General features: G+C 43.5%; 1 pseudogene; it reads right to left on the bottom strand.

Moving 5' to 3' along the window:
* Nucleotides 1–1,636: 1,636 nt before the first annotated feature.
* LOC115651255 lies at nucleotides 1,637–2,210 on the bottom strand (annotated as a pseudogene).
* Between the last annotated feature and the right edge of the window lie 22,446 nt (nucleotides 2,211–24,656).

The following is a 24,656-nucleotide window of genomic DNA, read 5'->3' as shown; positions in this document are numbered from 1 at the left end:
TGCTAAACATTTCAAATGAAATGAGAATTTTTTTAGAATCCCTGACCCATCCTGCTTCTTGTCCCCTGAGACCCTCCCAAACCAACCCCCCCTTCCCTGTCCCCTGACCGCCCCCCTGAATCTGTGCCCCATCCAATCCTCCCTCCCTGTCCCCTGACTGTCCTCAGGACTCCCTGTCCCTTATCTAACCCCCCCAGCCCCAGCCGCTTACCCCCGACTCAGCACGTGTCCAGAAGCAGCCCTTAACAGCGCTGCAGCCGCGTCGCTCCAGGGGAGCCTGAGCTCCTCCCCGCTCAGAGTCGCATGGTAAGGCGAGGAGCCGCTGGGCTCGGAGCTCGCAGTCACTCCCCCTTACCACGCAGCTCTGAGTGGGGTGGAGCTCAGCCACCTCCCCCACCAGCCATGCGGCTGCAGCGCTGTTCAGGACATGGGGGAATGGCAGGGGTGAGCCTCAGCCATTCTTGTGGGGGCCTCTGTGGGGTCTGGGGCAAATTGCTCCACTTGCCCCCTGCTCTGGGAGGCCCTGCTTCAGCTGGCTAAAGAGATAGTCTTTCCACCCCAAAGGATACCTGAAAGAAATTGGACCAAAGGACAGTAACTACAGGGGGTGTGAGTGAGTGCTGGACCCACACTAGCAGAAGACTAGTCTGTAAAAGGAAGTTTATTGGAACTGGTGAGGTTATATCTGTATTCAGTTTTCTTAGACATAGACTTGCGTGTTCTATTTTATTTTACTTGGTAATTCACTTTGTTCTGTCTGTTACTACTTGGAACCACTTAAATCCTACTTTCTGTATTTAATGAAATCACTTTTTACTTATTGATTAATCCCGAATATGTTATAAAGTGTTAAAGTCTGAGTGTTAAAGACAGGAACACGTCTGTAAGCTGCTTTCAGTCAATCCTACAGCTGTTAGGGGGGATGTGATTTAGACCTGGGTCTGGGTGTGAAGCAGGCTAGCGGGTCTGGCTCAAACCAGGCAGGGAACTGAAGTCCTAAGCTGCCAGGGCAGGAAAGCTGAGATAGAAGTAGTCTCGGCACATCAGTTGGCAGCCCCAAGGGGGTTTCTGTGATCCAACCCATCACATCCTCCACCATGTGCCTGGAGATCACTGAGATATGCCGCAAGTCCCAATCACAAATTAAGCTTCATCATGTTATACAAGTAGCATCTAGCAGCCCCAGCCAAGATCAGGTCTTCACTGTAGTAGGTGCTGTACAAGCACGTAGCAACTGATGGCTTCTGCCCCAGAGAGTTTATATAGGAGTCTCAGTCATGGACCAGCATCCCAATGTGCTAGGTACTGTACAAATAAAGAACAAAAAGTCTCTTTCACAAAAAGCTTACAATCTAAATAGAAAAAGAGTGTGAGGGGAAACAGAGGCAGAGAGAGGATCAGGGCCTTGTCCAAGGCCACAGAATAGGTAAGTTGCAGAGCCAGCGTTGGAAGTGAAGTCTCCTGATTCCCACTCCAGTCAATACTAGACAGTGAGAACCTGTTTGAGCTGAAAAACATGCTTATCTTCTGTTGAATTCCTGTAGCTTTCAATGAGCACATTTCCTGCATGAGTGACTGCAATTACCCTCCTCTCCCTTTCTCTGGGCGCTTTTCCCAGGCTGAGCACCATGGGGTTTCAGACAACCTTGTCCACAGCATCCCCCTTCTCTGTTGGCTCTACCTCATCTACGAAGACTCTCTGGAGCACAACCTTGATGGACTCCCTGCATCACCACCTCCTGTGGCTGCTGACTAGGAAGTAGATGGCGGGGTTGATGCTGATGTTTAGACACGCCTTCAAATTAGCCATATGGAAATCAGAACCCATTTGTTTGGCATGGTATCATGAGCAATGGTGTGATCCTCATGGAAGGTAGAAGATGAGGAAGAAGAGGATGATGAGCAGGATAACTAGAGAAAGCTTTGAGGGGTGATGTCATTGGGAGCTACACTAGACCTTGGTGAATAGGGTCAGACCAGACAGAAACATGAGTGAGGTGTGAACCCAGAGATTCAAGACGCAGCTGAGCATTGTCATGGGATGACACGTTGTTTCAGAGTGGCAGAAGCACAGCTCCAGTCCGAGAAGCAGGAAACTACCCACAGCAGGGCACAGGCAATGGCTTTGGATAGTGGCATTGGCACCAGAGGACAGACAGACACCTCTCAGTGCAGGTGGAAATCAGGAGATACCAGCTAGTGTTGTACATAGAATCATAGAATAGAATCATAGAACTGGAAGGGACCTTGAGAGGTCATCTAGTCCAGTCCCCTGCACTCAAGGCAGGACTAAGTATGATCTAGACCATCACGGACAGGTGTTTGTCCAACCTGCTCTTAAAAATCTCCAATGATGGAGATTTCACAACCTCCCTAGGCAATTTATTCTAGTGCTTAACCACTCTGACAGTGATAGGGAAACCCCCCCGACCCCACCTTACCCAAGGCCCCAGGCTTTTTTCTGAAAATAAAGTAAAAGTAGGCCCTTAGCTAGAAGCAAAAGTTTTAACTCCTGCTAAACTTGTTTTTCTGTACAAAGGGCACGCTGAGGCAAAAAGATGTGGTCAGGGCCCCAAAAAGAGGGACTAGAATTGGATAAAGGGGAACCAGAAAATCTGTTAAGTTATAACAGCTTTTAGTTTATTATGGTTTATTAAGTTGCTTGTGTGGGCATAAAATATAACTCATGATCATTTGACCAAAGGTACACCAATAGGTATTTTTGGACCCAAGTTCCTCAAAATTTGCTTCAGAACAGAGCTGCTGAAACCACAAGTAGGTGGAAACCAGGTGTCAAAGTCCTGACAATTACAAAAACCCGTAAAAAGGGGAAGTAACAAAGAGCAGGCTTGCAAATTAGCTCATAACCGGTATATTAATAGCAATTGTTTTTAGCAGATGGTTAAAAATGTTATTGTATTAACCAAATAAGGTATCATCGGATGTATAAGTTCATATGGTAATGTGCGGTTTTTGGCTTTATAAACCCAGATATCACTGCTGTAGGGCAGAGCGACTTACCTCTTGCTAGAGGACCTGTCGTCTCTCCATGCATATGCATGTATTCTCTGATTAATCAGTAAAGGAGCCTCAGGCTGTCTGATCAACTTAACTGGGTGGTGGTCATTTTCCACGACAACAGTTAGGAAGCTTTTCCTAATGTCCAGCCTAAACCACTCTTGCTTCAATTTAAGCCCACTGATTTTTGTCCTATTCTCAGAGGTTAAGAAGAACATTTTTCCCTCTTATTCTTGTAACAATCTTTTATATTCTTGAAAACTGTTATCATGTACCCTCTCAGTTTTCTCTTTTCCAGACTAAACAAATCCAGTTTTTTCAATCTTTCCTCATCAATCATGTTTTCTAGACCTTTAATTATTTTTTGTTGTTCTTCTCTGGACTTTTTCCAATTTGTCCACATCTTTCCTGAAATGTGGCACCCAGAACTGACACAATACTCTAGCTGAGGCCTAATCAGTGTGGAGTAGAGAGGAATTACTTCTCATGTCTTGCTTACAATACTCCTGCTAATACATCCCAGAATTATGTTTGCTTTTTTTGCAATAGCATTACACTGTTCACTCATATTTAGTTGTGATCCACTATGACCCCCAGATCCCTTTCCACAGTACTCCTTCCAGTGGAGTCATTTTCCATTTTGTATGTGTGCAACTGATTGTCTCTTCCTAAATGGAGTACTTTGCATTTGTCCTTACTGAACTTCATCCTATTTACTTCAGACCTTTTCTCCAGTTTGTCCAGATCATTTTGAATTTTAAACCTATCCTCCAAAGCACTGGCAACCCCTCCCAGCTTAGTATCATCCACAAACTTCGTAAGTGTACTCTCTATGCTATTATCTAAATCATAGACGAAGATATTGAACAGACCCGGACCCAGAACTGATCCCTGTAGGACCCCACATGACTGTGAACCACTGATAACTACTCTCTAGGAACAATTTTCCAACAGTTATGCACCCACCTTATAGTGGCTCCGTCTAGGTTGTATTTCCCTAGTTTGTTTATGATAAGATCATGCGAGACAGTATCAAAAGCCTTCCCCCCATCCTCAAGGCTGTCAAAGAAAGCTATCAGGTTAGTTTGACACTATTTGTTCTTGACAAATCCATGCTGACTGTTACTTATCACCTCATTATCTTCTAGGTGTTTGCAAATTGATTTCTTAATTATTTGCTCAATTATTTTTCTGGGTACAGAGGTTAAGCTGACTGGTCTGTAATTCCCTGGGTTGTCCTTATTTCCCTTTTTATAGATGTGCACTATATTTGCCCTTTTCCAGTCTTTTGGAAAGTCTTCTGTCTTCCATGACTTTTCAAAGATAATCATTAATGACTCAGATATCTCCTCAGTTAGCTCCCTGAGTATTCTAGGATGCATTTCATCATGCCCTGGTGATTTGGAGACATCTAACTTGTCTAAGTAATTTTTACCTGTTCTTTCCCTATTTTAGACTCTGATCTTACCTAATTTTCACTGGCATTCACTATGTTAGACATCCAGTTGCCACCAACCTTCTTGGTGAAAACCAAAACAAAGAAGTCATTAAGCACCTCTGCCATTTCCACATTTTCTATTATTGTCTCCCCCCCCCAACTCACTGAGTTATGGGCCTACTCTGTCCTTGGTCTTCCTCTTGTTTCTAATGTATTTGTATGTTTTCTTGTTACTTTTTATGTCCCTAGCTAGTTTGATCTCCTTTTGTGCCTTGGCCTTTCTAATTTTGTCCCTACATACTTGTGTTATTTGTTTATATTCATCCTTTGTAATATTTTAACATATAGAGTCCCAAAACGTTAAACATCATGTCAACAACAACCACAGCAATGAGCATGACATGAAAGTCCAGGACAGTGGTTCTCAACCTTTTTTTCACTTGTGGACTCTGAAAAAATTTCAAATGTCAGTGCGGACCCCATTGGAAATCTTAGACATAGTCTGGGTCCACAGAACACAGGTTGAAAACCACTGTTCTATGGTAATGATAACTTTTCATAGATTCCTTAGACATAGTCTGGGGACTCCCAGGGATTCACAGACCACAAAGTGAAAACCACTGATCTAGGGGAAAGGAGACAATAACAACAAATAAGTCATGGGCAGACTAGGAAATGAGGTAGGTGGAGTCAATGACAGCCGGGCTGAGGGTGCACATAGTGAAGGGGTTTCTCTTAAAGCAGAAGCCAAAGAACCAGAAGATGATCCTGTTCCCCACCAGCCTGAACAGGCAGATGAAAATTGAAATGAAGCACAGGATTCTTGGAACCTCACTGTCTGTATCATTGCAGCCACTGGAATCATTTAATGCACTCCGGCAATGCAGGCTTATCTCAGTAGGAAGCAGGGACATTGGGCTCAGATAGGTCATAATGAAACTCTCTCTCTCATATGTCAGTGTTTTTCTCTCTGACACACACACACCTGCTGGTACAGGTGAGATAGAGGCGAATCAGTCACTCTTGCATACTGGGCACTGGATTTCAGCCTCGCACTCAGGGAGATTGAGTTTCCAATGAGCCTGAATGAGAAATATACATGCAGGGCATGTTGACAATATGGGTGATACAGAGGCATAGCTGAAGCACTGCAGCTATACTACTATAGCCTAATGGTATAGATGCTTCCTACATCGATGGAGGGATTTTTCCGTCAATCTATGTAATCCACCTCTCCGAGAAGCAATAGCAAGGTCAGCAGAAGAATTCTGTCAAGCTAACCGCATCTACACTGGTAGTTAGGTCAGTTTAACTTTGGTACTCAGGGATGTGAATTTTTCTCGCCCCACCCTGCCCTGAGCCAATGTAACTAAGTCGATCTAAATTTTAAGTGTAGACCAGTGCTCAAGAAAGTTACTCTTAATTAAATTTTAAAGTGGATTGGTTGATCTGCATTAAACCCCTATGTGAAGGCTGTTATTCATAATCAAAGTGGCCTTATTTAATTTAGTTTAATTCACTTCCAAAGTGATATAAGTTAAATTGAATGAAGGACACTTTAATTCTGAACAAGAGCATCTACTTAGGAGTATAATTTGGTTTAACTCATCCACTTTAAATTCACATTTTTAGGTAATTCTGATTAACTATCCTGAGTTTTCTTCTGTAGACAAGCCTCCAGAGGAAGTTTATAGATGACAAAAGTTAGGGGTTGCTGGTGCAGGGAGTGAACAGACTGATTTATTTCTAAGAGGGACCTCAGGGCCAGGGCCGGCTCCAGGGTTTTTGCCTCCCCAAGCAGACCAAAAAAAGAAAAGCCACGATCCTGATCTGCGATCTGCCGCAGCTCTACCTCCGCAGCTTCATTGTTCGGCAGTTGGTCCTTCGCTCGGAAAGGGAGTGAAGGACTTGCCGCTGAAGAGCTGGATGTGCTACCCCTCTCCCTTGGCCACCCCAAGCACCTGCTTGCTGAGCTGGTGCCTGGAGCTGGCCCTGCTCAGGGCATAAAAGAGAGTGAGCTTTGAAGATGTCTACTCTGCAGTTAAACACCCGTGGCTGGCCCGTGTCAACTGACTTGGGCTCATTGGGCTCTAGCGGTGGGGCTATAAAATTGCAGTGTAGACACTTGGGTTTGGGCTGGAGCCCAAACTTTGTGACCTGATATATGAGTAAAGTAATCTATTCCTATTTTAGTGTTCTAGGTAAATAGCTTCCTGCTCCCTAGAGTAACTGATTTACAGCCATACAATTCCTCCTGTAATGGGGATACAAAAGGAAGGCATCAGACTAGACCCTCAGGGCTCCTTGGCCCAGATCTTCAAAGCTCTTAATTTGCAGTGATTTCAATGGAAGTTTGGAGCCTAAATACCTTTGAGGCTCTGGGCCTTTGTGTTTTATCTTTATGGCCCCCACTTCTCTATTGTTAATCTGTTTGGTTCTCTATTTGTTTCTGTCTGCTTTATAATTAATTTTGCTCGGTGTAAGTTAATTAGATTAGTGGGATATAACTGCTTAGAGAATTGTTGCAATATGTTAGGATTGGTTAGTTAAATTTCAGTAAAATGATTGGTTAAGGTATAGCTAAGAATATTTTTATATAAACTGAGGTCAAACAGGAAGTGGAAGGGAAATTGGAATCATGTTTGCTAAGGGGAGGACGGGAACAGGGAATAGGGAATGAGGAACAGGGACACAGGCAAGGCTTTGTGATGTCAGAGCTGGGAAGGGGAACATGGGGTAAATGCTCTGTGGTGTCAGATCTGGGAAGGGGAACACAGGATAAATGCTCTGCAGCATCAGAACTGGTAACAGAATCCTGGGGAACAGACTCTATTGGCATATGGCGATAAGCCTGACTGGTGTGAAGGGCTTCAAAATATGCTTGCTTGGAAATTAACCCCAATAAACATTGCATTGTCTGCACTTCGGACTTCTGGTCTTTTGCAGTTTGCTGTCTGCATGACAAGAATCAGGGTTGAGGTAAAGCCCTCTAACACTCCCCAAGCCCTAATTCATTAATTCTGCCCCCTCATCCCCACATACCTCAGTCTCTGTCCCTGTCCCTGATCCACCGTGCTCTCATTGGGTTAGTACCCAATTACATGGTAACAATGAATTACATTACATGGTGACAATGAATCCCAGTGCTAGATGTTGCTCTGGTCCCTGCTCCTCTCAGAATAATTTGTGACCCATTCCTTTCTTCTATGTCCTTAAGAAGGAGGGAGTGGAGAGTGAAGGAGCATCTACTAATGAGATCATTACATGATAACAGGCTCATTACATGATTTTTTATTGATCTGCTCGCTCATCCTTAATAATGGAGGCATTGACAGTGACTCCATATTTAAGAATGTGTTGAGTTTTTGTCTTAATATCAGGAATTCTTGTTTGTATGAAAAGTACAGAATATCCCCACAATTACAACACTTACTCTTTTTGGGCAAAACATGAATTTTCTGGGAATTTACAAGTAAATCTATTAATTAGTCTAGGAGTTAAAATTAATTAGAAATAGATCCCTTAAGAAATTTAGTATCATGTATTTAGTCTTTATTTTCATTTGTTTGTTTGTTTTTTGCTGCTAATGATTTCAGTAACAGAATGACATAGACTCTTCAAAATTCCCATATAGATAAAACTTACTGAAACCTTCTGCAGAAGCTACATTTAAGAGTATTTTTTGTATTATTCTTCATAACTGAAAGTTTCTCCTTCAGCAGATCTCAACAAAATGATGTTCTAGTACAGGGAATTTCAAAATGGCTGCCATCTCACATTATTATCAATGAAATGGAAGTCACAGCTGGCATCAACTGGTAGCCATTTTGAGAAGAGTACCTTTTTTATATCATTATTCTCAAAGTGACTGAAGCCACTGCTGTCCCCTTGGTAATCAGGTTGGTAATCAGGACTGGAGGCAATGACTGAAAAGATAGAGGTGGTTTTGGGAGCAAGTGCTCCAAGAAAGTGAGCAAGGACTAGTGGCATGGCAGGGATAGCAATGGGATGTCATGGAGCAAGACTCTTGGGATATGGAAATGGTGGGACCAATGGGAGGCAGGGGAGGAACGTTGAGAGGGAACAGAAGATTGAGGTATCCAAAGAGCAGGGAGGACTGGAAGCAGTGGTTGCAAAGGATATTCATCTGACAAAATTTGATAAGGCAAGGAAACAAATTGGGTGTTTCTCACAAATTTGCCTTTCAGTTCAGTTCTACTCAACAGATTCCACCTTATATCAGCAGGTCACGCATGTGTGCTACAGAAATGGACAGGAAAATCATACCGCGATGACTGAGTTCATCCTCTCAGGGTTAACAAACAGTCCACACATGAAGGCAATGTGCTTTGGGGTGTGTGTCAGGGTGCTGGGCAAAGGGTTGCAAATTCAACCCTCTGTCATGCCCGCTCCTCGTTAGGGGAAGAAATTTGAGTAGGCTGGAGGTAACCTGGCCCTAATTGGGGAGGTAGAGACAGCTGCTACCTAATTAGCCTGGGGCTGCATAAAAGCTTCAGGGGAAGGAATCCAGGAAAGAGTAGGAGAAAAGGAAAAAGGCAGGGAATGGAAGCAGGGAAGTAGCTCTCCCCTCCCTGCCTGCAGACAGTCAATGGTTACTTGTACATGGTGAAATGGTGGTGGGAACAAGCCTGAGAATAAAGTGCACCAGTGGTTACTAAACTGTAGGTCTCGGAGTGACTTTGTTAACCTAGCAGAGACAGAAGCCAAGGGGACCATGCCACACTCTGCTACAGGTTGATTTTAGCAATGTAGCTCATCATCTTGGCTGGCAATCTTGGGATGATGGTGTTAATTAGGACTGACTTTTGACTTCACACTGCCATGTACTTTTCCCTCAAACACTTGTTTTTTCTAGATCTTGTTTATTCCTCAGCCATCATTCCTAAAATGCTGATGAATTTCTTAGCAGAGAAGAAAACCATTTTGTACACTGGCTATGCAATACAGATGTTTTTCTTTGGCCTCTCTGCAAGCCCAGAGTGCCTGCTGGTGGCTGTGATGGCATATGACCATTATGTGGCCATCTGTAACCTACTGTTCTATATGGGCCTCATGTCCCCAAGAGCCTGTGCCCAGCTAGCAGCTAGCTCAGATCTCATTGGTTTTGTGAATGCAATGAAACAAATAATTTGCACCTTTAGATTGTCTCTCTATGGTTCCAACATCATCGATAATTTCTTCTGTGACATCTCTCCATTCTTAGCTCTCTCCTGCTCCAACACTCACATCAGTGAGACAGTGGTAACTACTTCCACTATGTTTCTGGGCTTATTCACTTCAGTGGAAGTTCTTGTTTCCTATATTTTCATTGTCTCCACCATCCTGAGGATCCCCTTTGCTGATGGGAAACGCAAAACATTCTCCAATCTGTGCTTCCCAGCTGATGGCTGTTGTCATCTTCTATGGAACCATGGTGTTCATGTATCTGCGACCCAATTCCAGTTACTCAAAGGGCTAAGATAAATGGGCTACACAGCAGTGATTCCCATGCTGAATCCCCTAAGGCAAAAAAGGAAGTGAAGGATGTCCTGAGTAGGATTCTACAGTGGAAAATACTTTCTTGAAGGAGATGAAGATCTGAATAAACTAATAAACTCTGGCAAAAGAAACTGCTATTTATTTGCCCATGAAAGCTTATGCTCCAATACATCTGTTAGTTTATAAGGTACCACAGAACTCTGTTACTTTTTACAGATCCAGATTAACACAGCTACCCCTCTGATGCTATTTATTAGATCACAATATTTAAACAATTGAGCAAATCCATGTTCACAGAAAATATAGTATAACAAAAAATATTAGGATAAGATTTTATCTTTCCACAAAAGGATACATGCTGTTTCTAATGGTAAAATAGGTTGAAGTGGGAGAGGGAAGCATCTGATACAGATGGTTGAATGTCGTTGTGGGTGTTAACATGAAGTAACTGCCTCATTATGTATGATAAGATACTGGAAAGGAAAAAGTAATTGAGAACAAGAGAATAAGTCCATGAATATGTCTTGTCATGTGTACTTGATTTTGATTTTTGATGTGATTATAAATTTTATTACTAAACATATCTGTGTTGGCAAAATATACTTAAAAATCTGTAAGGCATTTGACTTAGTACCTCACAATATTTCCATTAAAAAGTAGCACTACAGAAAGCCAATGTGGCTCATATTAAATGGTTAAAAATATGCCTGATAGATATGCCTGATAAATATGTCTGATAGTGAATCTCAAAATTTCTAGGTGGTTTTAATGTTTGTCATGGAGTCCACCAGGGATCTGCCCTTGGGTCAATGGTATCCAATATTTTTCACAATGATCTGGAAAAAAATATAAATGATTTCCAATAAAGATTGGTGAAGTGGTAAATAACAGTGAAGGCAGGGCAGTCATACAGAGAGATCTCGATCACTTGGTAAGCAGGCCTCAATCAAACAACATGTGTTTTAATACAGCAAAACGTAAGGTCAGACATATAGGAACAAAAAATGATGAAATGACTTTCTCCTGGAAAGCAGTGACCCTGAAAAGGGCTTCCGGCTTACAGTGGATAACCTACAGAACATGAATTCCTAGTGCAATGGTGGGGCTAAGAGGGCTAAAAGGGCTAAAAGGATATTTCCATTTATATGAAGGGGAATATCAAGTAGTAGAGATATGCGCTTACCTCCGTATGTTGGCAAAGATGAGGCCAGTGTAGGCCTATTGTGTCCAGTGTTGGCGTCCATATTTTCAAGAAGATATTGAAAAATTGAAGAGAGTTCAGAAAAGATCTACAAGAATGATATGATGTCTGGGTGTCAAGAGACATGCCCCTATGACATCAGTGGCTCGGCACCTTTATAAGCAGCTTGCTGGGCTGAGGTCAAGACACACATGCAACTGACTCATCTCCTCCAGCTGACAGGGCTGATGTCAAGGCATGGGGTTCTGTGCCTCTGGCTCTCCTCTTACAATGGGCGATTCACTCACCTTTGTCCTTTCTCTCTCTGAATTTCTCGGTTACACTTTCGTCTCCTGTTTCCCTCACACCATATTTACTTCCTGCTGGTAGAATGTGCTGCTGCTCTGTGCCAGGAAACACCAGTGTGTTAGGATATAGATATTCAGGCCTGTCTGCAAAGGCCTATACTTCAAGAATTTAGGTGTATTTTTATCACTTAGCTAGTTATAGAGGTATAAAAGAAAGTATCAAAATTCACTGTCTGTGTAGTGGCCTTCTCTTACTGTGACAGTCTGAGGCCTGGTTCTTTAGCAGCCATAAACTGGGAAATGTATGGTCACGTCCGCACGTTCCAAACTAGTCATATTAAAATAAGGCAATCTGGGACTGTTAGGAAGGTGATTTGATCTATCACCTCCAGAAAAAGGAAAGAGCCTAGAAATTTAGTTTGATCGTTTTCTGTCTGGTAAGAACTCACTTAACAATAGACACAGCTGGAGAACCCTTATGTCTGTATAGATGTAGTTGTGAAATCCTCACTTCTGTATTGTTTTGTATGTTTATTTGCATGGTCTCTGTCTGGTTCTGTGATTGTTTCTGTCTGATGTATAATTAATTTTGCTAGGTGTAAACTAATTAAGGTGGTGGGATATAATTGGTTAGCTAATCATGTTACAATACGTTAGGATTGGTTAGGTAAATTTTAGTAAAATGATTGGTTAAGGTATAGCTAAAAATATTACTATATAAATTAGGGGCAAACAGGAAGTAAGTTGGGATTTGAAAAATAAGGAAAAGGAACTTAAATTTAAGCTTGCTGAAAGTTCACCCCAATAAACATCAAATTGTTTGCATCTTCAGACTTCGGGTATTGTTGCTCTCTGCTCATGCGAGAAGGACCAGGGAAGGGTGAGAGTGAAGGAATAAGCTCTCTAACACAGTGCTGCCTACTTACTCCTTGCCAGTTGTAGTGCTCTGACAGATCTAGTGGAGCATGAGGAAATCAGAAGGGAGAGGGGGCAGGGGTGGTGTTTTATTAATTTAGATGGAATATCAGGGCCCAAAGATGTTAACATAACCCACTAACATTGTCTAACATTAAACAATTTTAAACAAGGTTTGGAGTTTGGTCTACAGGGACCTCAGCCTGCTTAGTACCATGCCAATCAAACCATTAAAAATCCTTTTAACCTTTTTATTACAGATTCAGAAAAGAAGGAAAAACAGTTAAAGCTTTTGAAATGCAAAGCATTAAATAAGGCTTTCATTTTAACAACATCCCTTGTTCCTTTTTGCATTAGATGTAGGGAAAGAAACACCTCTTGCTTGGTAGCCTTTTAGACAGGGCTGGCTCCAGGCACCAGCCGAGCAAGTTTGTGCTTGGGGCGGCAGATTCTACTGGGCGGCATTCCTCCCAATCCTAGGGTGGCACAGCAGGTGTTTTTATTTTTGGTTCCCTGATCTGGCTGCCCTGTAAGGGGCGGAGGAGGGGAGTGCCCTGAGCAAACTCCGCCCCGCACCCGCTTTGCCACTCCTGCCGCGCTGTGTTATTATTTATTTTTTTCCCCTGCTTTGCCGCTCTGGCCGTGCAGCAGGTTTTTTGTTTTTTTTTTCCTTGTGCTTGCCACTCCAGCCACACTGTATTTGTTCCCCCCCCCGCTTTGCCACTCCATCTGCGCTGTTTTTTGTTTTGTTTTTTCCCCCCTCTGCTTTGCCGTTCCGACCGCGCAGTGTTTTTATTCCCCCCCGCTTTGCTGTTCCGGATGGGCCCCCCACCGTTTTTTTTTTGCTTGGGGCAGCAAAAAACCCAGAGCTGGCCCTGCTTTTAGATGGTATTAAAGATGGTAATAACTGTCCTTTTGTGGAGGGAAAGGGAAAGCTAGTTGAGATGGGCTGGAGCTGTTGTTATTGGTGTGTTGTACAATTTGCACTTCCCATGAAACCTGACAAACACAAAGAAAAGGGGAAATAAAATAATAGAAAAGAGAGAAAATTCAGCTTCTGTCTTTAGTGTTGACTATCACTTGCAACCTCACTGCTGGAGAAACACAGGCATAACATATGATCTCATAATAGCGGGTGTTGGTCCTGCTTTGAGCAGAAGATTGGATTAGATGCCTCCTGAGGTCTCCTCCAACCCTAATATTCTACGATTCTATGATCAGCCACTCCAAGGCCTGGTAAATTTGTTTTAGCATCAGGTTGTTGCCTCTCCTTGATTACAGAAGTGTTGCAACATATATAATCATAGAATATTAGGGTTAGAAGAGCCCTCAGAAGATCATCTAGTCCAATCTCTTACTCAAAGCAGGACCAACACCAGCTAAATCATCCCAGCCAGGGCTTTTGTCAAGCCAGGCCTTAAAAACTTCTAAGGATGGAGATTCCACCACCTCCCTAGGTAACCCATTCCAGTGCTTCACCATCCTCCTAGTGCAATAGTGTTTCCTAATATCCAACCTAGACCTCTCCCACTGCAACTTGAGACCAATGCTTCTTATTCTGTTATCTGCCACCACTAAGAACAGCCTAGCTCCATCCTCTTTGGAACCTTCCTTCAGGTAGTTGAAGGCTTCTATCAAATCTCCCCTCACTCTTCTCTTCGTAGACTAAATAAACCCAGTTAGAATAATAGAATCATAGAATATCAGGGTTGGAAGGAGGTCATCTAGTCCAACCCCCTGCTCAAAGCAGGACCAATCCTCAACTAAATCCAGAGCTTTGTCAAGCTTGACCTTAAAAACCTCTAAGGAATTAGATTCCACCACCTCCTTAGGTAACCCATTCCAGTGCTTCACCACCCTACTAGTGAAAAAGTTTCTCCTAATATCCAACCTAAACCTCCTCCACTGCAACTTGAGACCATTACTCCTTGTTCTGTCAGCATCTCCTTGTAAGTCCCGTAATCATTTTCGTTGCTTTCTGCTGGACTCTCTCCAATTTGTGCACATCCCTTCTGTAGTAGGGGGACCAAAACTCAATACTCCAGGTGTGGCCTCACCAGTGCCGAATAGATGGGAATAATCACTTCCCCCAATCTGCTGGCAATGCTCCTACTAATACAGCCCAATATGCTGTTGGCCTTCTTGGCAACAAAGAGCACGCTGCTGACTCATATCCTGCTTCCCATGCACTTTAATCCCCAGAACTTTACTGCAGAACTGCTGCTTAGCCCGTCGGTCCCCAGTCTGTAGCAGCTCATGGGATTCCTTCCTTCCTAAGTGCAGGACTCTGCACTTGTCTTTGTTGAACCTCATCAGATTTCTTTTGGCCCAATCCTCCAATTTGTCTAGGTCATTCTGGACCCTATCCACACCCTCCAGAAGAAAACAAAGAAAGAAGAAGTGGGTCTGCTAAACACTGAGGATGGAATGGAGGTTAAGGATAATCTAGGCATGGCCCAATGTCTAAATAAATACTTTGCCTCAGTCTTTAATAAGGCTAATGAGGAGCTTAGGGATAATGGAAGGATGACAAATGGGAATGAGGATATGGAGGTAGATGTTACCACATCCGAGGTAGAAGCCAAACTCGAACAGTTTAAAGGGACAAAATCGGAGGGCCCAGATAATCTTCATCCAAGACTATTAAAGGAACTGGCACATGAAATTGCAAGCCCATTAGCAAGAATTTTTAATGAATCAGTAAACTCAGCGGTTGTACCGTACGACTGGAGAATTGCTAACATAGTTCCTATTTTTAAGAAAGGGAAAAAAAGTGATCCGAGTAACTACAGGCCTGTTAGTATGACATCCATACTATGTAAGGTCTTGGAAAAATTTTGAAGGAGGAAGTAGTTAAAGACATTGAGGTCAATGGTAATTGAGACAAAATACAACATGGTTTTACAAAAGGTAGATCATGCCAAACCAACCTAATCTCCTTCTTTGAGAGGGTAACAGATTTTTTAGACAAAGGAAATGCAGTGGATCTAATTTACCTCGATTTCAGTAAGGCATTTGACACGGTTCCAAATGGGGAATTATTAGTTAAATTGAAAAAGATGGAGATCAATATGAAAATTGAAAGGTGGATAAGGAACTGGTTAAAGGGAAGACTACAATGTGTCGTACTGAAAGGTGAACTGTCAGGCTGGAAGGAGGTTACTAGTGGAGTTTCTTAGGGATCAGTTCTGGGACCAATCTTATTTAAACTTTTTATTACTGACCATCGCACAAAAAGCGGGAATGTGCTAATAAAGTTTGCGGATGACACAAAGCTGGGAGGTATTGCTAACACAGAGAAGGACCAGGATATCATACAGGAAGATCTGGATGACTTTGTAAACTGGAGTAATAGTAATAGGATAAAATTTAATAGTGAAAGGTCATGCATTTAGGGATTAATAACAAGAATTTTAGTTATAAATTGGGGACACATCAGTTGGAAGTAACAGAGGAGGAGAAGGACCTCGGAGTATTGGTTGATCACAGGATGACTATGAGCTGCCAATATGATATGGCCATTAAAAAAGCTAATGCAGTTTTAGGATGCATCAGGTGATGTATTTCTAGCAAAGATAAGGAGGTCTTAGTACTGTTATATAAGGCACTGGTGAGACCTCATCTGGAATACTGTGTACAGTTCTGGTCTCCCACATTTAAGAAGAATGAATTCAAACTGGAAAAGGTTCAAAGATGGGCTCCTAGGATGATCCGAGGAATGGAAAACCTGTCTTATGAAAGGAGACTCAAAGAGCTTGGCTTGTTTAGCCTAATCAAAAGAAGGTTGAGGGGGGATATGATTGCTCTTTATAAATGTATCAGAGGGATTAATATCAGGGAGGGAGAGGAATTATTTAATCTTAGTACCAATGTGGATACAAGAACAAATGGATATAAACTGGACACTAGGAAGTTTAGACTTAAAATTAGACGAAGGTTTCTAACCATTAGAGGAGTGAAGTTCTGGAACAGCCTTCCAAGAGGAGTGGTGGGGGCAAAAGACATATCTGGCTTTAAGACTAAGCTTGATAAGTTTATGGAGGGGATGGTATGATGGGATAGCCTAATTTTGGCAATTAATTTAGCAACTGATCTTTGATTATCAGCAGGTAAGTATGCCCAGTGGTCTGTGATGGGATGTTAGATGGGTTGGGATCTGAGTTACTATAGAGAATTCTTTCTTGGGTGCTGGCTGGTGAGTCTTGCCCACATGCTCAGGGTTTAAGTGATCGCTATATTTGGGGTCGGGAAGGAATTTTCCTCCAGGGCAGATTCGCAGAGGCCCTGGAGGTTTTTCGCCTTCCTCTGCAGCATGGGGTCACTTGCTGAAGGATTCTTTGCAGCTTGAGGTCTTCAAACCACAATTTTAGGACTTCAATAACTCAGACATAGGTTAGGGGTTTGTTATAGAAGTGGATGGGTGAGATTCTGTGGCCTGCATTATGCAGGAGGTCAGACTAGATGATCATAATGGTCCCTTCTGACCTTAAAGTCTATGAGTTTATGAGTCTATGAGCATATCTACTTCTTTCCCCAGTGTAGTGTCATCTGCAAACTTGATAAGGGTGCAATTCATCCCATCATCCAGATCATTAATAAAGATGTTGAACAAGATATACATCTTGGCTGGCTAAGCCAGATTCTTATTACACAGAAGGAGAAAGGAGAGGGATGGGAAAAAGAAGAAATAATGTGGGGAAGGAAAAGGACACATTCGGGATTGGGAGAGAGATTCAAAATCTCACATCCCACATGGTATTTGGGAGTTAGCTGGAACTAGTGGTTAGCTGGAACACTATCCTCTGAGGCCATCTCTCTAGCCCAGTTTGATCAGGCTATCTCTCAAGATTAGACTCATAGACTCATAAACTTAAATTAGGACAAAGTAGGTCTGGGGTCTCAGGAGATAATGGGGTTGGCTACCATGGTGGTGAAGCTCGCTCCAGTAGTCAATTTTTCTCCCCCCAGGAGAGAGACTGGTCTTTCTTTCAGGACCCTAAAGGCAGTGATGGGCAGAATAGCCCATCCCCTCATACTTTTGTCCACTAATTAGGCCTAATTTCTAAAACATCAATTTTGGTTTATTGATTTTTGGCCGCACACTATCTTCTTTACCAAGCATGATCTTAACACAGTCTTTTACCTATATCAGCAGGCCTATCTATTTGAACAAATTCTGTCTCCCTTTTGTACCTTTTCCCATTAACATTTGGATATTATGACCTCTTATGAACTTTTACTGACATCTTATAGTTAAATTCACAACTGGTGTAAATGTGCAGATGCAATTATTATAACAAGTGACAAAGAGGAGAGGAGAGGAGGAGAAATTGGAGGAAGATTTGGCTACCTGCTCAGTAGCTCTGGGAGCAACTTCTAGCAGCTGTGACGAGCAGCTAAGGAGAAAATACACTCACAGCCTGAAACCTCTGCTTTGGAGGCACATTTTATCTAGCATGAATAAGAGTGTCTCTCCAAGGACCAATGCGTGACTGTCACTTCCAATAGGTGACACGATAGCTATGTAAATACTCAAGAAGGCTTTGAATTGATCAGCTACCATTCCTGTTTACTTTGAATAAAGGTGGGTCAGAGAGCAACAGCACCAGACAACTTTACATACAGGAAACTTTGGCCAAACACAGTGCTGAGTGCACATTTCCAAACCAAACTTCTTCTCTCTAGAGCTGGTCAAAATGTTGGGAAACAATTGTTTAATACAAAGTTGAAATTTTGAATTTCACAGGACTCAAAAATGGAACAAATAATTATTTATGTGAATTTATTTTTAAAAAATTATCATTTTAAACTTTTGAAATATCATTATCTCCCTTTCACTGCCTTGTCCCCCTTTTGCCATTGAATACTATAAAATGAATAACCTCAAGGTGGTTTTTTTATTACTGTTTTTTCCCCCTACATTTTTGTTTTTTCTCCCCCCCCCCCAGTTGCATTCTGTAACTTTTCACAATTTCCTTAACTTTGGAAAACCACCAAACTCTGCAGCTTTTCAGAATTTGTGCTTTTTTCCATTCATTAACTTTGTGAAATTGGAGAAGATTTGAAAAGCTATTGAAGGCAAAAAAGGACCATGAAAAACAGAAAAGGAAAAGTGGAAAAATTTTCAACAAATTGCAAAGTTAGAGATTGCTTTTGTTCCATTACAGTCAGTGGCAAAAAATAGACATTGATGGGGAGAGAACAAAGTGGGGGAGAAATGGAAAATGTTATAATTTAAAAGAGTCTCCATTTTTTCTAAAAAAAAAAAAGATAAATTTCCTGTTGAACAAATTAATAGTTAATTGAAAATGACATTTTTCCAGGGTGAAAATAATTGTTGCTAGAACCCCAGTTTTTGGCAGGAAAATTACCAGGACTGGGGAAAGGTGCTTTGGTGCCCTAGCTACCAACCACCAGGGAGACTTGCTCACACACACATGGACCCCTCTGACGAGAAGCTCATTTGAAGTACCTGAGGACTATGTTCCCCTCCCAGTATTCCCAGTGGAAGACTGGCTTTTAGTTCCACTTCCTCTTGTAATTGCTCCCTCTTGTAGTGGCTCTGACCCTAAATAGCCTGTTGATCCTTAGGAGTGTAGTCAGTGAGGGATCCCTTGTTCTTTCATTAGCTGTGGGGATTCAGCTATCTAAATGTAACGGCAGACTCCTTCACACTAAGTCCTGATCTTCCATGCTCTTGGCCCTATCCAATTAAGTGAGCCGAGGTGCAACCAGTCCCATTAGCGCACCTGGTATGACCTCACCAGCCTGGAACTCCAATGTATCACAAGGAATCTCCATGAAGGGGAAAGGGATCCTGGCCCAGTCTGGCCTTAGGGGGTGAAAGGGGATGTTAGGGAACCAGATGATCCTATCAGGACTTCCATAACTCTTGCTGCCTGTGACAGAGGTGGTCTTTCCCTTTAAGGATAGTAGGAGCTATGAACAAAGGTGAAGGAGGGTTGGGCTCAAGGAGCTACAGAAGAGTTTGTACTTTGTAAAAAGAGTTAATAAATAAATCCCCCATGGGGGATTTTATTTTAAATATTCTGGCCTGGGAATAAACTATTGCAAAGAAGCAAGACGGAAGTGAGGGCACTGTGCCTGCAAAGCCATGCCGTACCTGAAGAGTGTGTGCTCTTGGGATGGCACCCTGCTACACTCTGCAAGACATTTCAATGGAAGGGACCATTTCCCTGATTTTTTCACACCTGCAACACACAAATCTTCCTCTCTTCTACCTGGACCTCTCATGATAACCCTAACATCTTCACCATGCATAGAGGGATTTCAAGGGGAACACCAATGGGTCAGATTTCAAATCAGCTTCAGCTAAATTGAAATAAACATCTCTTAATCTGAAATAAAAGTGTCCACATAGGGGTTGCTCCAGTTTAGCTAAATCAGTTTAAAATCACACCTTTAAACTGGTGCTTCTTTCTTGTGAAGACAAGACCCAGTGGCTCAGTGTTCCTGAGTGGAAGGCTCTGGAACATGCTTAGACATTTCATCAAACAAGGCAGAAATCACAAGCACTAGGAAACAAGACCAAAAAATAATGAAAGAGCAATAGGCGAATGGCATCACCAGCATACAGAAACTTCCCCTGGGAGCAAAAGTCCATGCAAGGAAAGGAAAATCTAACATGACATTAAACCACAGACTATCTGAGAACCTGCTCTCAGAGCACAAAGTGTCTCCACTACTGTTCTTCCACCTGGAGGAACCACCTGTAAGTTCAAGATACTTGACTCAGTCACTTCTCTCTACTGCCAGCTAGGGGTAATATAGGCATCTGTTCCACTAGGAGTATGACTGAGAATATTTTCATTTCACATAGACTGACAAATGGTTGTTGATAAAGGAAGAGGCATCCATAAAGGACAGACATTCTAGCCAATATTTACAACACTGACTAGTTATTATGTCAGTAATATAAGGGCCCTACCATTACTCAGTCCCTAACCCCACCCCTTGACCCCTTAAGCCCCATCTTTGACCCCCTACTCCCTCCCACCTGTCACTGGAAGTCCTGCTCCATAATACCCATAGGGGTATTATTTCCAGGGTCAAGGCAGCCACATGACCGGAAGCAAGGTGTGTATTGTGACCCCTCTAAGAACTCATCCCACCACCTTCTACCAATCAGGATGGGTTTTGTCCTGAAAGAACCACCCCAAGAGGAGATTTGACCAATCAGGCCAAGTTCCAGGGTGGTGTGACCTGTCCAGAAGTGGGTTGTGTGACCCCTCTAAGAACTCCTCTCATTGCTATCTACCAATTACAATGGGTTTTACCCCATAGGACCTCCCCAAGAGGAGATTTTGACCAATCAGGGTGAGTTCCAGGGCAAGGTAACGCATCCGGAAATGGGCCATATGATCCCACTAAGAACTCCTCCCAAGACCTTCTGCCAATCAGAGTGCAGCACCATTACCCCATAAGTCCCAGCACCAGGCAGAGGTGGCCATCTCTTATCAAGATCACAAATTTTAGAAATTGTGGAAAGGCTGCTGAGAGGAAACATGGTCTCCTTCACCACCCCCATGAGAACTTTGGACTTTGTTTTAGCCCCGATGGTCTTTGACCATCCACAGAGAAAGCACTACATCAGCGACAGTTCTGAGGAGGAGGAGGAGGGAGTGACTGAGGGGAGCCCTTTGGCCCAGTCATTGATGGATACACCGGAACTCAAACCCAAAACCCAACTGCTGTGAGACACCCCGATGAGCATGGTGGCCTCTCTTTGTCCATCCCCTTAGAGGTGGAATGTGATTGCGGCTCGGGGGAGTCACAGGCAGACAAGATGAATGAAAAAGACAGCATTCAGGTAAATGAATGATTAAGAAGTGAGCTTAAAGTTTTAAAGAAGCATCTTGATTTGTTTTCAAGGAGCTGTATGTCTTTTAAATAAAAAATCAATTGGTTTTGACAACCTAGCTCTTGTATTTTTGTGTTGTGTGTGTGTGTAAAAGAGACTCATTTACAACAAAAAAGCTGAAATGTATGTTGTGGGAGAGGAAAAAAATCCTAAAAAAATGTGCTTACAATAAAACAAACAGAGCTTGTTCAGCAGGGCAGGCTCTAGGTTTTTTGCTGCCCCAAGCAAAACATTTTTTGGCTGCCTCCCACCCCAGGCCTCTCACCGCCACCACCAGTGTCTTCCCCCTTGCACCCCCTGCCACCCCAGCCATGGGTTCCCCCCACCAGTGCTGACTCCGCCTGCTCCCCCCTCGCCTCCAGCCAGTCCAGCACTAGCAGGGTTGGGCTAAGCAGTGGGGCTCCCGGGCTGCGCCTCAGCCAAGGGTCTCTCCAGCCAGGGTTCCTGCCTCCAGGACTGTCCAGGACCTGGGAGACCACCCCAGCAGGGGGCTGTGGAGCCAGGGCAGGATAGCCCCAGAGGGAGCGGAGCCCTGCAAGGCAGCTCCCCGCCCTCTATGGTCCCATTGCTGCTGCTGCTTCTGGCCGCCCTGCTGCAGTCCCTGGGTGGCTCAGGCCACTTCACTCAGCCCCGGCTGCGGTGCTGGGGAGCGGTAATTGAATTATAGAAGATTAGGGTTATAAAAGATCATCTAGTGCAACCCCCTGCTCAAAGCAAGACCAATCCCCAGACATATTTTTACCTCAGTCCCCTAAATAGCCCCCTGAAGGATTGAACTCACAACCCTGCGTTTAGCAGGCCAATGCTCAAACCACTGAACTATCCCTCCTCCTCAGCTCCATGTGCCCAGTGGGGCGGCCCCAGTCCGTGTGTCCCCCGTTTGGAGCCTATCTGGTCCAGCCACAAGGTGCGGGTGCTGCTCCCCCATGGCGTTAACCACAGTGGCCCTAGGGCACCTCCCCATACATGACGCGCTGCTGCTGTCAGGCTGGCTCTAGGCTTTTGCCGCCCAAAGCAAAAAAAAAAAGGAAGGCTAGAATGCCACCCCTGAAAATGTGCCACCCCAAGCACATGCTTGGTTTGCTGGTGCCTAGAGCCTGTCTTGTTGTTCAGACATATGTTTGAGTACAATAGAGTTGACTTATTCTGTTGAACTGAATGGGTTTAACCACACAGTCCCCTCATTGGCTAGCCAGGGTGACTGTGATTACTTACCCTTATTGCCATAGAGTTAAATTTGATGGGGGGTACACCCATAGTAAGGGGATATGGGTGAATGTGGATGGTGAGTTCTGAATAATATGAAGTGAAATAAAACCTCAGGAATTCACAGATACTATTGGACAGTTTAAATATAACCCCTGGAGTTGGCAGAACTCTATTGGACAGTTTAAATATGACCCCAGGAGTTGGTGGAACACTACTGGACAGTTTAAATATGATCCTGGAGTTGTTTGAATGCTATGGGTCATTCTTTCTAGAAAACACCGTCACCCCAAGTTTAAGCATGAAAGAAACATGTTTTTTTTTTAAAAACAAAAGCAAAAACAAAAAAACCCAAGCCCTAAGACATTCACTGATATCTGCAAAGGACCGCCCACTTGGAAATGGGTACTGTTTAATACTGTAAGAAGGCCCTACAAAAATGTATATTAACTTACAGAAAAAAAAAACCCTGTTGTGCAGACAACTTGGTTCCCCCCACCCCAGATCACAAAAGGGTATGCTGTGGGAGGGGTGCCTAAAGTCCTTAAGGATCTATTATTTCAGAGCTGTGGTGATTAAATTAACCCGCTAGCTACTATGTTGAAGTCTGTTTGAAACAATTGGCTAAGATGGTATAAAAACCTCAGGTAAGTTGGAGACTGTCCTTTTAAACAGAAACTTTCTTGAATGGCTGCTGGACTGCAAAACGAGGTAAGGCTTGATGGCTTGAACTCTGAAACTATATGTTATACAATGCCACTCTTTGCCCATGCTGTCTCAGTAGAATAATGGTGCCTCTTTTTATTGCAGTATGATCTGTTTAGCATGGAACCAGTAACTTTAAGTTGCAGTTCACCACCAGGCCATTTTAACTATCGTTGTGCTTAATACTGTTTTAAAAAACTTTAGGTATTACACAGATTGTATAGGGATTTGGTGTAACTAAAATTTTTGTTTGTTCTTTAACCTGAAGGCCCAAACACACATTCAGGGCCAGTGGAAGCACTAGGCAAGTTAGGCAGCCGCCTAGGGCGCAGAGATCTGGGGGGCGCTGAAAAGCTGGTGCCTAAAAATAGACGCAGGCTCAGGCTGCAGATCGCAGACTGTAGGGAGGATGTACATAAGAACTATGCTCCCAATGAATTGCTCCCCTGCCACTTACAAAGCCAGTGATTAGGGAAGTCCTTTGACTAGATCGCAGACTATAGGGAGGTGATAAGAATCACGCTCCTAATGAATTGTTCTCTGACTCCTGTCTCCTGCCATTTAGAAAACCAGGGAAGTCCCAATTGCTCTCTGACTCCTGCCATGTGAAGTCCTTTGATTGTGAATCAATAATTGCACAGATTGCTGCATTGGTAGGTACATTAGTACAGTACTAGCTCCTCTATCTTGTAGCAGATTGCACCGCAACAGCCAGAAGGAGAGTGGAGCAGCTTGGGGGAGGGGAAGGGTGTGTGTGCAAGACACACTTGAGCTGTGCTGTCAGAGAGGTGCAGCCGGGGCCAGTTTGAACATGGCATGCTCCTCGGAGAGCAGGCTGCTGGTTTTCCAGGGCTCTGCTCCCTGGGGAGAAAAGGGAGGGAAGCCATGGCTGGCAGCTCTGTGGGCTCTCTTGTGTGGAGGGGTGGCTAAGCCACTTTAACCCACCTCCCTGTGCCCCAGCTTTCTAGCCTCCTGACCCTGCTTTGGCGTGAGGGCCGCGCACCCTCTGCCTCACAGTGTTGCCTGCCCCCCGCCAGAGCGAGAGCCCGGCATTCAACTCCCCAGCCCGGGCGCAGGATAGACTGGCGACACACTCCCATTGCCCTGTTGCAATTGCACTGTGACTTGGCCCACTCCTGCATGCCAAGGACTGGAGAGGAGAGCGCCCATTTCACCTTGCGGCTCTTTGAATCCTACCCTGTCTGCTCCTCCCTTCCACACCCAAAATCAGTCTGCTCCCCTTGCACTCTCCAGCCAAACCCGAATCCCCACTGACTCAACCCAGTCTGCTTCCCTTCCCCACCTAACCCGATACCCTAGTATGCCAGAGTATCTGCCATTCTAATTTTATAAATTTTTTTAATAACAGTAATTCAATATTATAAAGGTAGAATAAAATGTAGTAGATTTTGATATGAAAGAATGAAGGAAGGAAGTATAAGCGACCAAAAAGGGTGTATTTCTGATTATAATCAACATTGCTTAATTTTAAGGAAAAGTCATCCT

The sequence above is a fragment of the Gopherus evgoodei genome, chromosome 4, assembly GCF_007399415.2.
Source record: "Gopherus evgoodei ecotype Sinaloan lineage chromosome 4, rGopEvg1_v1.p, whole genome shotgun sequence".
NCBI classification, from domain to species: Eukaryota; Metazoa; Chordata; order Testudines; family Testudinidae; genus Gopherus; species Gopherus evgoodei.
The sequence above is the reverse complement of the archived record's forward strand: the minus strand, read 5'-3'. Positions and strand labels throughout refer to the sequence as shown.